Raw genomic sequence first — 14,788 nt, 5'->3', positions numbered from 1 at the left:
AAACAATAAAATACATAGAAGAAAACATAGGAACTAAACTGAAAGATCTTAGACTTAAAGAGGATTTTGTGAATTTGACCTCAAAAGCAAGGGAAGTAAAAGCAAAAATAAATGAATGAGACTACATCAAATTAAAAAGCTTCTGCTCAGCAAAAGAAATTGTCAGCAAGGTAAAGAGATAACCATCTGAATGGGAAAATACATTTGCAAACAATGCCTCCGGTAAGGGCCTAATATCCAAAATATGTAAAGAACTTATACAACTCAATAACAACAAAAAAACAAATGATCCAATCAAAAAATGAACAGAGGACCTGAACAGACACTTCTCCCTAGAGGACATACAAAGGGACAACAAATATTTGAAAAGATGCTCAACATCTCTAGCTATTAGGGAAATGCAAATCAAAACCACAATGAGATACCATCTCACACTTGTTAGAATAGCTATAGTCAACAGGATAAGTAACAAATGTTGGAGAGGATGCAGAGAAAAAGGAACCCTCATACACTGCTGGTGGGACTGCAAATTGGTACAGCCGCTATGGAAAACAGTATGGAGGTTCCTCAAAAAACTAAGAATGGATCTACCATATGATCCAGTAATCCCTCTACTGGGTATTTACCCCAGAGACTTGAAAACCCATATCCAAAAAGATATTTGAACACCGATGTTTATAGCAGCATTATTCATGGTGGCCAGGACATGGAAGCAACTGAAGTATCCTACGATAGATGATTGGCTAAAGAAGCTGTGGTACATATATACAGTGGAATATTACTCAGCCATAAGAAGAGATGAAATACTGCCATTTGCGACAACATGGATGGCCCTCGAGATAATCATGCTAAGCGAAATAAGCCAGACAAGAAAAGGTGAAAATCACATGATATCACTTATTCGTGGGATATAAACCTAAAAGCAACAAATGAACAGGACTAACAAAATAGAGACTCATGGACATGGACTATAGACGAGTGGTTACCAGAGGGTAGATGGTAGGGGAGGAGGGAGTAGGTAAATGGTTAAAAGGGATCAAGTATAGGGAGGTACGGGAAGGGTGAAGTGGGTAAAGGGGATCAAATATATGGTAGCTGAAGGAAACTGGACTTTGGATGGTAAACACACAATAGAATATACAGGTGTCAATTTATCATGGACACCTGAAAATTATATAATTGTATTAACCAATGTTACCCAATAAATTTAATAAAAAAAAGGATGGCATAAGATGTGCCATTAATCAAAGTCAGAGAAAGAGACCTAAATGTAAAATTCCTAGAGCTCTTGGACTTTCGTTCTGAGGAAAAAATCTCTTCCAATGTGATTGACAGAGCACTGTGGACCTTAGCACAATGAAAAGTCTCACCATCTTGAGTAGTTACTCACTGCTAGAGAATTGTGAGACATTCAATACTTCTCCAATTACTTTCATTCCTGGAAGTGGACTGGGCCAGTACAGTCTCACAGTATTTCTGTACTTTTACCATGCAATATCCATAACTGATATATCATAAGAATTAGGGTTGTAAAGAAGTAGAGGTAAAATTTCATATAGTGAGTTGTAGAGATATTCAAGTCAGAGTTGTACCACTACTTAGCAGGAAATGTTGCAGAGTTTTCAATAATACGTTGAACAGTGGGCTGCCCTAGTGGTTCTTAAATTTACCTGAGCATTAGAATCACCTGCAAGTTTTTTTTTAAAACTGAATTTTCTTGAAGGCAATATATGCACATAGTTTACAAAATCAAATGATATCAAAGCTTAAAAACTTAAATATACCAACATTAAATATTTACATTGTTATACCTATGCAAATACTCATAACTGAATATTATGAATACTATGAGTTATAACTGAATATATATTATAGTATACTTTATTTCCTTTCTTTTAATTTCTCCTGAAGTTAATAATTACCTTGATTTTTAATTTGCTTAGTTTGATGTGCACTCACTACCAATTCTTCCTATACCTCCTAGCAGCCTCTCAGTATTATTAACACAAGGCCAATCTCATAAGACGATCTATTAATTCCATTAAAAAAAATTTAGAGATATCTCTTCTAAAGACCTTCATTTTCTTTCTTCCTGGGCTGAGTTTGTTGCCTCCTAATCATCCTCAGTATTTCTTTTTCTTCCATTCTTGGTTTCCCTTGCCTCTCTTGGATTCCGTGTTTCTAAATCTCATGTCTATTTCTGTCTTGCTTTTCTTCCTTATTTTGGTAAAGTACATCCTCTAGTAGTTTCATCAGATTGATGGTGCAAAGGCAAAGGTATGGAGATGACATTGTTGTCTCTTGATGTATAGTGCTCCAGTGTGGACTGATTGTCTTATATGTATTATCATTCTAGGAACCTTCATTCATGAGATTCCCTTTGCTTCTGTCTATGCCTCCCTCTTTCTTGGCTTACTCTCTTGTTTTGATGGAAGACATGCTGGGTAGCCTTATGAAAAAGTATAGAAGAGAGATAAACTTTTTGAGATTTTGGAAAACTGAAAATTCTAATTATTGTACTTCATGCCAAATGAAAGTTTTTCTGGTTATAGAATTTATGGTAGTTTTTAATGTCATTCATTAATATTTCTAATTCTTCCTTTTCTGGGCACATGATAGGATTGCATACCATTATCTTCTTGAAGTTAGTCATAACAGTATGATTTGCTTTAGTTAGCAAAATGTGAGTAGCAGTAGAAGGCATTCCGTTGGCAGAAGAATTTAAGAGATGGTGTATAATTTACCCAGCTTCCTCTCTTCTGAAGCATCTCGTCATCTCAACTTCTGTGAGTCTTTAGGATGGCATAAGATGTGTCAATCAAAGTCAGAGAAAGAGATCTAAATGTAAAATTCATAGAGCTCCTTGACCTTTATTCAGAGGGACAAATCTCTTCCATTTTTTTGCTACTGTGATTGACACATTTGAGATGCTGGAGTCTCTGTCAGCTTGGGTTCCTAAGTGAGAAAGACTTGGGACATATCTCTCTCTACCATGTAGTAAGAAATAAAACTTTCATTGTTTCAAGCCATTGAGTTATAGGGATTGTTGATTGTCACATCATAATCTAGCTCATCCAGACTGAGATCAAGATAGATTCTTGGAGATGGAGTAAAATGAAAAACCTATAGTAGGTGGCCTGGTTAGGGACTGTGTAGTAAACTGCAAGAAAATTTTATTAGGTTGTAATGATGGCAATTTACATTTGGAAGTGTGAAATATTTAACAAAATTGGGAGTCAGATAACACTCTGAAGGCAATTTAAACTCAAGATGAAGATATGAGAAAACAGTGTGTTAACATATGTTTGGTTATTGATTGTGCTTGGCAAAATTGTAAGAAAGAGTGTGCTCAGGAAAGAACTGGCCAGTATGCAGGCACAAATGGAAGTGAAGAGAAAGTTTCCAAATATTCAGAACCTTGAAATATTTGGAAATCCACTTAATTTTTGTAGGAGATAAAATTGAGATAAGTTTTGAACAACAAAGGCCACTTAAAATTCATTCTTGTGGCAAGGGTCAAAGGTCAAAATAAGGTCATGGTCCTCACTCCCACTGTTAAAAATGGAATAGGTTAAAATGTTTTTGAAAGAGCCTTGAGGATGTGGCACTCAGTTATTCCTTTAATAGGACAAATGTCTCAAGGACAAGAGAATAAGTCTATGGATCTCCTATATAATCCTGATAAGCTCAAGGTAGGTACGCTGATCTTTAGATGAAGAGAGCATATATGGAAATGAGATATCAAAGACGTAACTCTGGGACCTATATCTCTAAAAGAAATGTGGGCATGATTACTGGATTCCATTGCTGACAGAATCAAATAGATAAAATGATAAAATATTAAGAGAGTTATATTGCCAAAAGAACCACTAGTCTGGACTGAGAAAGACTAGTTAAGAACCTAAAATAACCCTAACCAGCAGTAGGAAGAGCTAAGAAAGAGGCTCAGCTCTCAAGGAGAGCATAGTCCCCTACATTTACTTCAGATATGGCTAAGGAGACTAATGGCAAAGAAATAATTTCCAGAGGACAGAGCCAGTAGCAATGGAATATAATGGACAAAGGAGTTATTCCCAGGGAGTGTAATAGGAGCCCAATCCAGCAACTCTCCTGCTCCCAAAAGTGGAGCCCTCAAAATGTCACCCAGTGGAATTCAGAATTGCTATGGATCAGTGTCTTCTATTTCCATTCTTTCCCTTTCTGAGATTATTCTATCCCCGTTTCTCCACTGTATTTTGTATATGGAGCAGGATGCTTCTTTTCAGCTTATAGATTTCTAGAGTAAGGGCCATGTCAAGATCTAATGTATACACCATTATACAATACCCAGGGATCTTGAACTTTGTATATTTTGCTATGATTAGCTGGAACTTTTGGGTTGTTGCCCTTTGAGGAGAGGTTCAGTATATGTTGCTTGGTGAGGAGAGCAAACCGAATATTTAGTGACCAGAGGATGGGCTGGTAATTACATATATCTAGTTCTTTTCTTTCTGTGTACATGGTAGGTTTGCATTTCTCTAATTCTTTGAAGTTAGGCAAATCCATGTAATTAACCATGGCCAGTGGAATGTGAGTTGATGTGACGTGTGCCACTTTCTGACAGAATTCTTTAAAGAGCTGGTGACTCATTTGTCGTGTTTTCTTTTTTTACCATGGAAATAGGGAGAGACTCCAATAGCTTAGGTTCCTGTTGAACTGAGATGGACATATAGCATCGGAAATTTTGTTATTGTCTGTTACTACAGCATAATCAAGCTCATTCTAAGTGAGTCAGAATTCTAATTTGTAAACATTTTGTTTTATTTTGCATGTTAAACACATAGCTCCATTACCTTCTTGAGTTTAGGAATGCCGTTGAAGTCTAAAACCATTATAATTTCTGATACATTTATTGTGACTTCCTCCTTTTTTCTCTGAATTTTCTTCTTAATATCAGTGTTCCGAAATTCTACAATTATGTGTTTTAGTGTGAGTTTATTTTCAGAGTTGTGCTCAGCACTTGGTGTACTCTTTCAGCCTGAAAATTCATGCTCTTTAGTTTTGGTAAATTTTCATGAATTATTTTATTGATTTCTTTGGTCTTGTTATTTTCTTGTTCTTTTAATATTTGATGCTTAATCTCCTCAACTGGTGTTCTAATTTTCTCCTCTCCCCAACCCCTATTTCTCAACCCTTTTGCTCTACTTTCTGGGATATTTTCTCAAATTTATCTTTCATATTTTTTGTTGAGTTTTTCATTTTTGCTACCAGAAATTTTCAAAAGCTTTTTTTGTTTGTTCTTACAATGTTCTTTTCTTATAGCATTCTATTCTTATTTTGTGGATGCAGTGTCTTTTTATCTCTGAGGATGTCAAAGATTTTTAAGAAAAATTTTCTCCTGCTGCATACTTTATTTCCTGTTACCTTTTTTTGTTTGCTTTGTACTCTGCCTTTCACATTAGAGGCTTTTTTTTTTTTTACCCCCTCAAGTTTCTGATAATCCTTGACTGTCAGCTCAAGAGTTGAGTAGCAGACCAAAGAGCCGATTGGAAACTTTGAGCTTGAGGGGGTCCCTTGTCAACTTCAGGGGATTGTTTGCTGTAGGACAATGTCATGTCTCAGATCTCTCCTCTTGGATGGTCGTATTTCCCAGACAGTCTCTACCAAACTCCTGCCTGAAGGATAAATGTCTGGTTGCTAGCTTTCTTGAACCATGTGAATGATCAGGGTTGTAAGTCTCAGGGTCCCATATTTAGTATTATACAATAACTAATCTCCATTGTTTATGGTCTGGTACCCATCCCCTCAATTGTGCTGATTGACCCCTTAGTCCAGAGATCTTCCATTTTGCCCTTTCTAGAGAATAAACCTCCAACCTTTTACCTCAGGTTGGGGTGAGGTAGTTGTATCCAGCATGGAGTGGAGAAGGGAAGAATCAAAAAAGAAGACTGGGAGGTGTAGCCAGTGAAGGAGAAGGACAACCAGGAGAGAGTGGTACCCTTGAAGCAAGTGAAGAGGTTTCAGGGAAGAGGGAGTGATCACATTTGTCAAATAGTCTGATGCCTAAGTTGAAGACAGAGAACTAATCATTGGACGTGACAGTGCAGAAATCATTGGTGATTTTGATGAGAGATGTTCCCTGGAGCTGTGGGGACGAAAACTTGGGTGGAATAAATTCTAGAGAGAATAGTAGTAGAGGAAGTGGTGACAGTGAGTGTAAATAATTTTTCTATTTGACTTCTTTCTTTCTAAAAACCCTGATATATGCAATATTTTCTATTTTATAAATCTGTAGTTGAAGGAACTAAGTCTTAGAGAGGTTTAAGTGCCTGTGCTCATGGCCTCATGGCTAGGTGCTTCTCAGACAGTTTTTCTATAATCTTTCCGATTTTATGTCCTTCTTGGTCCTGCCTCAGTTCCAGAGGTATCTGGTGTTGTCAGTGCTTGAGGCTTTTGCAGATTTTTGCAACGTAAATTGGGTGAATTTGCAGCTTTTCCCATTGCTAGGTAGGGATTCTGCATTCTTGGATCCACTAAATCAGTCATCACTGTTTTGTCTCTCAGCTTTTCAACTTCCAAAATTTTGTGATTGCTGTCAGGAGGGATTTCAGGCCCCAGAGAACCTCTTCTGGACCTCAAGATGTTCCTTCTCATCTCCTCTGCTGATTCTTCCTCATCTTCCCAAGCTCCAGGGCTCAGTCCTTGTACTTCTTTTACTTCCTAGGTGATTTCATATAATTTTCTTCCTAGGTGATTTCATACAATTTTCTGGCTTTAAATACTTTTTTCATGCGATGACACCCAGATTTATATTTCCAACCTCAACCTTTCCTTTGAGGTCTATATTCCTATATCCACTTACCTACTGAACATCTCCACTTGGATATCAAATAGGCAATGCCAATGTGACAGGTCCGAACTCAACTTCTAATTTTCTCCTTCAAATCTTCTCATTCCACAGTCTTCTCACTTCAATAAATGACAGCTCCCAGGAAAAACTCTTGAATTTATCCTTGATTCCTCTCTTTTTTTCATATCACATATCCTACACATCAGCAATTCTTGTTGACTCATTCTTCAAAATACACCCATCCTGCTAAGGTTTGAAGCCTGACTCCCCCATGGACCACATGACTATGTTGGTTTTCTGTGGCTGCTGTAACAAATTACTACAAACTTAGCAGCTTAAATAACACAAATTTATTATCTTACAATTCTGTGAGTTCAAACATTTGACATAAGTCTCATTGGGATAAAATCAAGGTGTTGGCAGGGAGGCATTCCTTTCTGTAGGCTCTGGATAGGATATGTTTCCTTGCATTTTCTAGCTTCTAGAGGCCATCCACATTTCTCAGCTTGTGAATCTTTGTCTTCAAACCCAGGAAAGAAAAGTTGAGTCCTTCTCACTTTGCATCACTCTAACCTCTTCTTCTGCTTGCCTATTCTCTTTTTAAAGATCTCTGTGATTATGCTGGGCTAACCTAAATAATCCAGAATGATTCCCCATCTCCTCAACTTAATCAAATCTACAAAGTTCCTTTTGCCATGTAAGGTACGTATTTACAGATTCTGGGTTTAGGATGTGGACATTTTTAAGGGGCCATTATTCTGCCTACCACAATGACCTTAGGCTTTTTTAACCTTTCTGATCTTCAGTTTCTTCACCTGAAATCAGACCTCCTTTGAACTCAACACATAATAGATACTTAACAAATGAAAGTTAACAAACTTCCTCTTCTCAGTTCCTCACCTAACTCTGGTCCCTGGCAGGGGTGTTCCTCTTGAGGCTTCAAGGTAAGTTAAGAGAGAGGGCAGGAAGCCAGCCCAGGCACCTTACCACACGTAATGGGACCCTAGAGTAGCAAGCTCTCACATCTCCATTCCAGCCAGACTCTGTGTAGACTCCCCTAGAGCACTTAGATGTGATTGTGGTTGTTTTATCTGGTTTGAAAATGTGGGTGTAATAGTAAGTGGAAGAGAGTGTGAACAGGGCTCAGGGGCCTTCACACCCAGAACCTTCGGACTGAATTTTTTCTAGGAAAGGAGCCACATTTATTTTGGCTCTTACTTATTCCAGACACTGGCTAAATGATTTACAAATATTATTGCATTTAATATTCAAGACAACCCTGTAAGGAAGGTTCTGTTATTGCCTCCATTTTATAGATGAGAAAACCGTGATTCAGAGAGATGAAGTCCCTTGCCTGTGGTAACACAGGTGATGAGTGGCAGAGCCAGGAAGTGGGCCTAAGTCTGCAGGGCCCAAGTCTGCTCCTCACTTTGCTGTAGTACTGCTTGGAGGCTGGCAAGGTCCTCCCACTCTGCTTCCAGCCTTGGAAAATGTTTGCATAGGTCAGGCTACCAAATAGGCCACCTGTCCCCCTCCTATTTTCTGGGTTCTCCCCTAATGCCCCAGCCACTCCACCCACTTCCTTTTCTTTAGGGCCAGGAAGGATGACCATATGTACCAAAGAACCATTGTCTCCTCACCCTCAAGGGCCTGTTTTGGTCCTCTCTGTGGGAAGACCTTCTCTGATGGCCTGCTCTGGCAGAACCTGAGGCCTCATCCTGTGTGTGCTCTCAGGTACTTAACTCAACCTGCCCCACTGACATCATTTTACAAGCTAGCACTTGATCCTCCCATCTGAGGGCAGGGACCATGTGGACTGTTCCTGGGTGTCTCCCTCTTTCTCCTTCAAGCTGTTGGACTCTTACTCTTCTTTGTATCTGGTGGCAAGCACAGATCCTCTCCCTGGAAAACCATTTGTGTATTTTAAATGTGTTTCATGTTTAATTTCTAGGAGTTTAAGGACTTCCTGAAACCCTTTCGTAGACCCCCTAATGATCCACTGGTTAAGAATCTCTGAGCTGAGTGTGAGACAAACTTGATCGTGAGAATGTAGGCTACATTCTTAGTGCCTCACAGGGATGTGACCAGTGGTAGGTGCTCAGTGAAGAAAAGTGTGTCCTGTGTGTGCCATATGAAAAGTGAGACTGCAGGCACTGCAGACACGGCAGTGAGGGCTGCAATGTCCTGGCCCACAGGGAGCTTGCCTTCTGGCAGGATGACAAATGTAAATGAAGATGTATCTCTATTATAGTATTAAGAGCACTAAGATGTGGGTAGAGGCCAGGTAGTGTTTGGATATGTAGATCATGGTAAGGACTTCAGTTTTATCCTGAGAGTGATAGGAAGCCATTGAGCAGGAAGTGATAAGATCAGATTCTGAAAGACAATTTTGGTTGTTGTGGGCAGTATTGATTGTAGGGAGGCCACAGTGGCAATGTCTATTTTGTCTGGTATAAGTAAATATTCAGAGCTCAGGCTGTCTCACTTGGGCTCAAGGTTGGCACCCCAGGCCAGATAGTGTCTCACCAAGGTTCACCTTTGAGAAGCAGGGCACTCAGGGTAAGGGGTGCCCCTGCTCTGTTCTATTTCTGGAAGTGTCCTTCCTCACCCTCTCTCCCCTTACTAGCTTTCTCACTTCTCAGGCAGATGGCATCAGGGCACCCGACTGACTTTTTGCCTCATCTACTCCCAGTTTCTTTGTTTCCTTTGGACCTTGGCGGCCTGCTGTGGGCTATACTCTATTTCTACTGGATCTAGCTCTGTGCCAGGAATGCAGCAAGGGCCCAATCTACACTTCTTAAAAAATTTAAATATTTATTTATTTAAATAATTAAAAAAACTTTTTTCAATTATGGTTGGCATACAATATTATATTAGTTTCAGGTGTATAACATGGTGGTTTATACAACATGTATATAACTTATGAAGTAATCACCTCAATAACTCTAGTACCCATCTGACACCATACATAGTTATTACAATATTATTGACTATATTCCTTATGCTGTAATTTATACTCCCATGACCCCTTTGTAACTGCAATTTGTACTTATTAATCCCTTCTCCTTCTTTATCTACCCCCTAACTCCCCTCCCATCTGGCAACTATTGGAATGTTTTTTGTAACTATGAGTTTGTTTCTGGCCTTGCTGTTGTTTGTTTATTTTGTTCTTTAGATTCCACATGTAAGTAAAATCATATGGCATTTGTCTTTCTCTGTCTGACTTATTCCACTCAGCACAATAGCCTCTAGATCCATCTATATTGTTGCAGTAGCAAGATTTAATTCTTTTTCATAGCTGAGTAATATTCCATTGTATATATGTACCACCTCTTTATCCATTATCTGCTGATGGTCACCCAGGTAGCCTCCATATCTTGACTATTGCTACAATGAACATATGGATTCACATGTCCCTTTGAAGCAGTGTTTTCGGTTTCTTCAGATAAATACCCAGAAGTGGGATTACTAGATCTTTCTTTGTCTCTTGTAGGATACTTTTTAAAGTCTATTTTGTATGGTATAAGTGTTGCTACCCCAGCTTTTTAAAATTTTTTATTTCTATTTTCATGAATATCTATTTCTATCCCTTAACTTTTAGTTTGTGTGTATCTTTTGATTTGAAATGAGTCTCTTGTAAAAGCACATGTAAGGGTCTTGTTTTCTTATACTTTCCTATGTTTTTTGTTTGGAGTGTTTAATCCATTTATATTTAAAGTAATTGTTGATAGATATGTAGTTATTGCCATTTTGTTATTCATATTTTTATCTTTTCTTCTTCTTCTTCTTCTTCTTCCTCCTCCTCCTCCTCCTCCTTCTCCTCCTCCTCCTCCTCCTCCTCCTCCTCTTCTTTCTTCTTAAAGAAGTTCTTTTAACATTTCTTGTATTGCTGGTTTAGTGGTGATGAACTCCTTTCACTTTTCTTGTCTGGGAAGCTCTCTATCTGTCCTTCTATTCTAAATGATAGCTTTGCTGGGGAGAGTAATCTTGGTTGTCAGTCTTTGCTTTTCATCACTTTGAATATTTTGTGCCAATTCCTCTGGCCTGCAAAGTTTCTGTTGAGAAATCAGCTAATCTTATGGGAGATCCCTTGTAGGCAACCAACTGCTTTTCTCTTGCTACTTTTAAGATTATTTCTTTGTTTTTAATCTTTAGCATTTTAATTTTGACACAACAAGGGCCCAACCTGTATTTCTTTAGTGTGGGCCTCCTTGGGTTTATCTTGTTTGGGACTCTCTGAACTTCCTGAGGTTGTATGTTTATTTCTTTCACCAGATTAGAGAAGTTTTCAGTCATTATTTCTTCAAATAGGTTTTTAATTCCTTGGTCTCTCTCTCTTCTTCTTCTGATACCCTATATGAAGTGAACATTGTTATGCTTGATGTTGTTCCAGAGGCCCCTCATTTTTTTAGATTCTTTTTTCTTGTTGCTGTTCTGATTGGGTGTTTTCTGCTACCTTACTTTCTAAATCACTGATTTGATCCTCTACTTCATGTAATCTACTGTTGATTCCCTCTAATATATTTTTCATTTCAGTTATTATATTCTTCATTTCTGACTGGTTCTTTTTTATGTTTTTTTATCTCAATTTTTATGTTTTATATCTCTATTAAAGTTCTCACTGAGTTTATCTACTCTTCTCCTAAGTTCATTGAGCATCCTTAAAACCAGTGTTTTGAACTCTGTATCTGGTATATTGCTTGTCTTCATTTTGGCAAATTCTTCTTCTGGAACTTTGTTCTGTTCTTTTATGTGGGACGTGTTTCTTTGTCTCCCCATTTTGGCTGCCTCTCTGTGTTTGTTTCTATGTGTTAAGTAGGGCTGCTATATCTCTGGGTCTTAGTAAAGTAACCTTATGTAGTAGGTGTCCTGTAGGGCTCAGTGGTGCAGTCTCCTTGGTCATCTGAGCTGGGTGTTTCAGGTGTGGTCCTTGTATGGGTTGTGTGTTCCCTCCTGTTGTAATTCAGCCTTGGTTGCTATTTATATGTCCGTGGGAAGAATTGACCCTTGGGCTGATCGGTTGTGGAGACAGGCTGGTGAGGTGCTGACCCTACAGAACAAGATTCAGTTTAGCAGGGCTCTGGTGCTTGCCAAGTCTGCCCTTTGGGTGTGTCATTGTCAGATGCAGTCCTGGGTGGTGCTGCAGCTAGGTCTCAAGCTGGCTACTGGGTGTGCTGGCCCTGGAGCCTCCTGGCAGGGGCTCTAGCTGCAGCCTGTGCCCTGCCTGGGGCCACCTGGGAAGAGTCACCAAGTAATCTACAGATGTCTACCACCCAAGAGGCCAATCTACCTTGAGAGGCCGATCTGCCAACTGAGGCAGGCTGCCACTAGTGCTGAGCTTGGGGCTGCTCAGCAAGAAATATAGGTCACACTGAGGCCAGAGGCTACTTGTTTGGGTTTTGTGAAACTTTGGGAGATTTAAGGAAATCCACAGCATGAGCCAAGACAGGACATTTGTATGGAAAAGCCACTGGAAGTGATTTTGGTGGGCCCTGCAAGTTGGATGGAATGAGGTCTCAGGGAATCACCAGGGCAGAGAAACCAGTGTTAGCCAGGTTGATGGAGACTCAGATATGACAGCCACCTGTATCTGTACATGGGGAGAGTAGAGGGCTTGACAAAGAAACAATGGATTCTGCCAGCGCTTCTGTCTGGGAGAAAGCTGCTCCTCCAACCCTTGCTTTGAAGCCAGACAACCCATTTCCTCCCCATATGTCCCTGGCACCTTTCAAGCTACTGCCCTAGTGCTGGAGCTCAGAGTGAGTGAGCCTGTGAATGGGCCTCTTAAGAGAAATGTCGGTGACTCCAGCCACCCTCTGGCTCACTCAGCCATAAGCCCTGCTGGTTTTCACAGCCAGAGTTTTGGAGACTTCCCTTTCTAGCACTGGAACCCTGGGCTGGGGAACCTGGTGTGGAGCTGGGCTGCTTTGCTCCTCCTGGGGGACCTCCATAAGTGAGATATTCCTCCTGATTCTCACCTGCCATATGCAGGTGTTGAACCTGCCTGTTCTGCATCTCTGCCCTTCCTACCAGTCTTGAGGTAGCCTCTTGTGTATTTTCTCAGTTGTAGGACTTTTGTTCAGCTATACTTCCAGTGATTCCCAATGATGGTTTTTTCTGTAGTTTAGTTGTAATTTTGATGTGGTTGTGAGAGGATGCAAGCATAGTATTTGCCTACTCTACCATCTTGACCAGAACTGATCTAACTTATACTTCTTGATTGGATGGTGGGCATGAGGAGGAAAGTGAACTGAAGACAACAGCTTTTTCCCCAGGTAAGTGGGCCAATAGCATTTCCTCCTGGGTGTGTATCTGTCTCTGTACCTATTGCCTATACATGTGGGGTATGTTCCTGTACCTGGGACCTAGTGTGTGTTTGAGAAGGTGGGAAAAATACTGTGCATCTGTGCAGCTCTTATGGGTTCACCCTGCTGAATCCCTAAGCCTCTCTGCCCTCAGGTTGGGAAAAGAGCACCCCCTTCACCTCTTTTCCTTGCTCGCCAGGCTGGGTGCAGGCTCTGGACCCTCTTAGGTTCAAAATGCAGCCTGGCAACCCCATGGTTGGTGGTGGGTCTGTCTTCCTAGTTCAGGCTGCAACTACACCCAAGAGTGATAGTTTTGGAAGTCAGTGGCCTGGCGATTATTGCAAGATGCTGATAAGCAGTTCTGAGAGAGGGCATGGATCAGGAGCTGAAGGGGAAGAATTTCTTTTGTTTGTTGCCATCCTATTCTCACTATCTTTTCCCAGGAGGAGGAGGGAAGTATGTAGGCTGCCTGCCCCTCCTGCCCTCTCAGCTGCCTCATCAGCATGCAGGGCCTGCTGCGGTGGGGAGGGTCCTTGTCAGCTTTGTGCCTTCAAAGTTATGGCCAAGGCAGCTTTGGCAGAAAAGGGCATTGGCCAGGCCATACCAGGCCCTTCTGGGGAAGAGGATCAGGGTGGAAACCTTGGTTTCCCAGTGACAGGCCCTCAGAAACTCACTGTCCAGTGGAGGAATTACACCAGAAATGATCTGGTATAACAAGGTATGGTGAGAATGCCTGTGAAAAAGAAAAAGTATTGGGGGACCCCAGGGATGGGGCATTCACCCTTGTTTTCTTAGAGTGTGTGTGTTGGGGGTTTGTTTGGGGAAGGGGTATAGAATTTTTCACACCAGAGGCCCAGAAGTGTGAATGCAGGTGTGGGAGGGCTTGGCACTAAGAAGGTGTTGGGTATGATGTGTGGTAAGGGTGTGGTGAAGGGTGCGATGGGAGGAGGGGAGGAGCAGATGGAGGTGAGTTGGAGTGGAAAGCAGGGAGGGTGTGCAGATGGTGATGTGCATTTCCTGCTGGATTAAGGAGTTTGGCCTTTCCCAGATGGCCTACATCTTGTGTATTTGTAAGGTGCAGTGTGGTGAAATTTGTGTTTTTAGAAAGAATCGTTGGCACTCTTAAGAAGGATGGATTAGAGGGGAAGACTGGCGGGAAGGAGGCCAGACAGGAGTCTCTTGGGTGGTCTAGGCCAGAGAGGATGTTGAGGTACTGAAGAAGATGATGCCCAGAAGCCCCAGGAGCTAGACATGGCAGGGCTGTTGCCACTTGGCTGTGGGGCCAGATAAAACTGGACTCTAGGTGCTTCTCAGGTGCCACCATGGCTGGTGAGCTCATTAACAAAGAAAGGGAGGATGAGAGATTTCAGGAAGATGACAGTGAGCCCAATTTTGGACATGACGAATTGGAACGTGCAGGCGCATGTGACCAGTAGACGGTTAGAAATGCAGGTCCAGATCTTAGGAGACAGGTCTGGGACAGAAATGTGGGTTTGGTGAAAGGTGGTGCCGGAGTGGGGTACAGATGAGTTCACTAGGGGAGGTTAGGGTGAAGGAGAGAAGAAAGGAAGGGAGGGTGGAAGTTGCTGCCTGGGAACACTATCATTTAAGGAGGAAGGAAGGGAGCCCTGGCAAGAGGCCAAGGCGGTGAAGG

The sequence above is a fragment of the Pteropus medius genome, unplaced genomic scaffold, assembly GCF_902729225.1.
Source record: "Pteropus medius unplaced genomic scaffold, Ma_sr-lr_union100, whole genome shotgun sequence".
Taxonomy (NCBI): Eukaryota; Metazoa; Chordata; class Mammalia; order Chiroptera; family Pteropodidae; genus Pteropus; species Pteropus medius.
The sequence above is the reverse complement of the archived record's forward strand: the minus strand, read 5'-3'. Positions refer to the sequence as shown.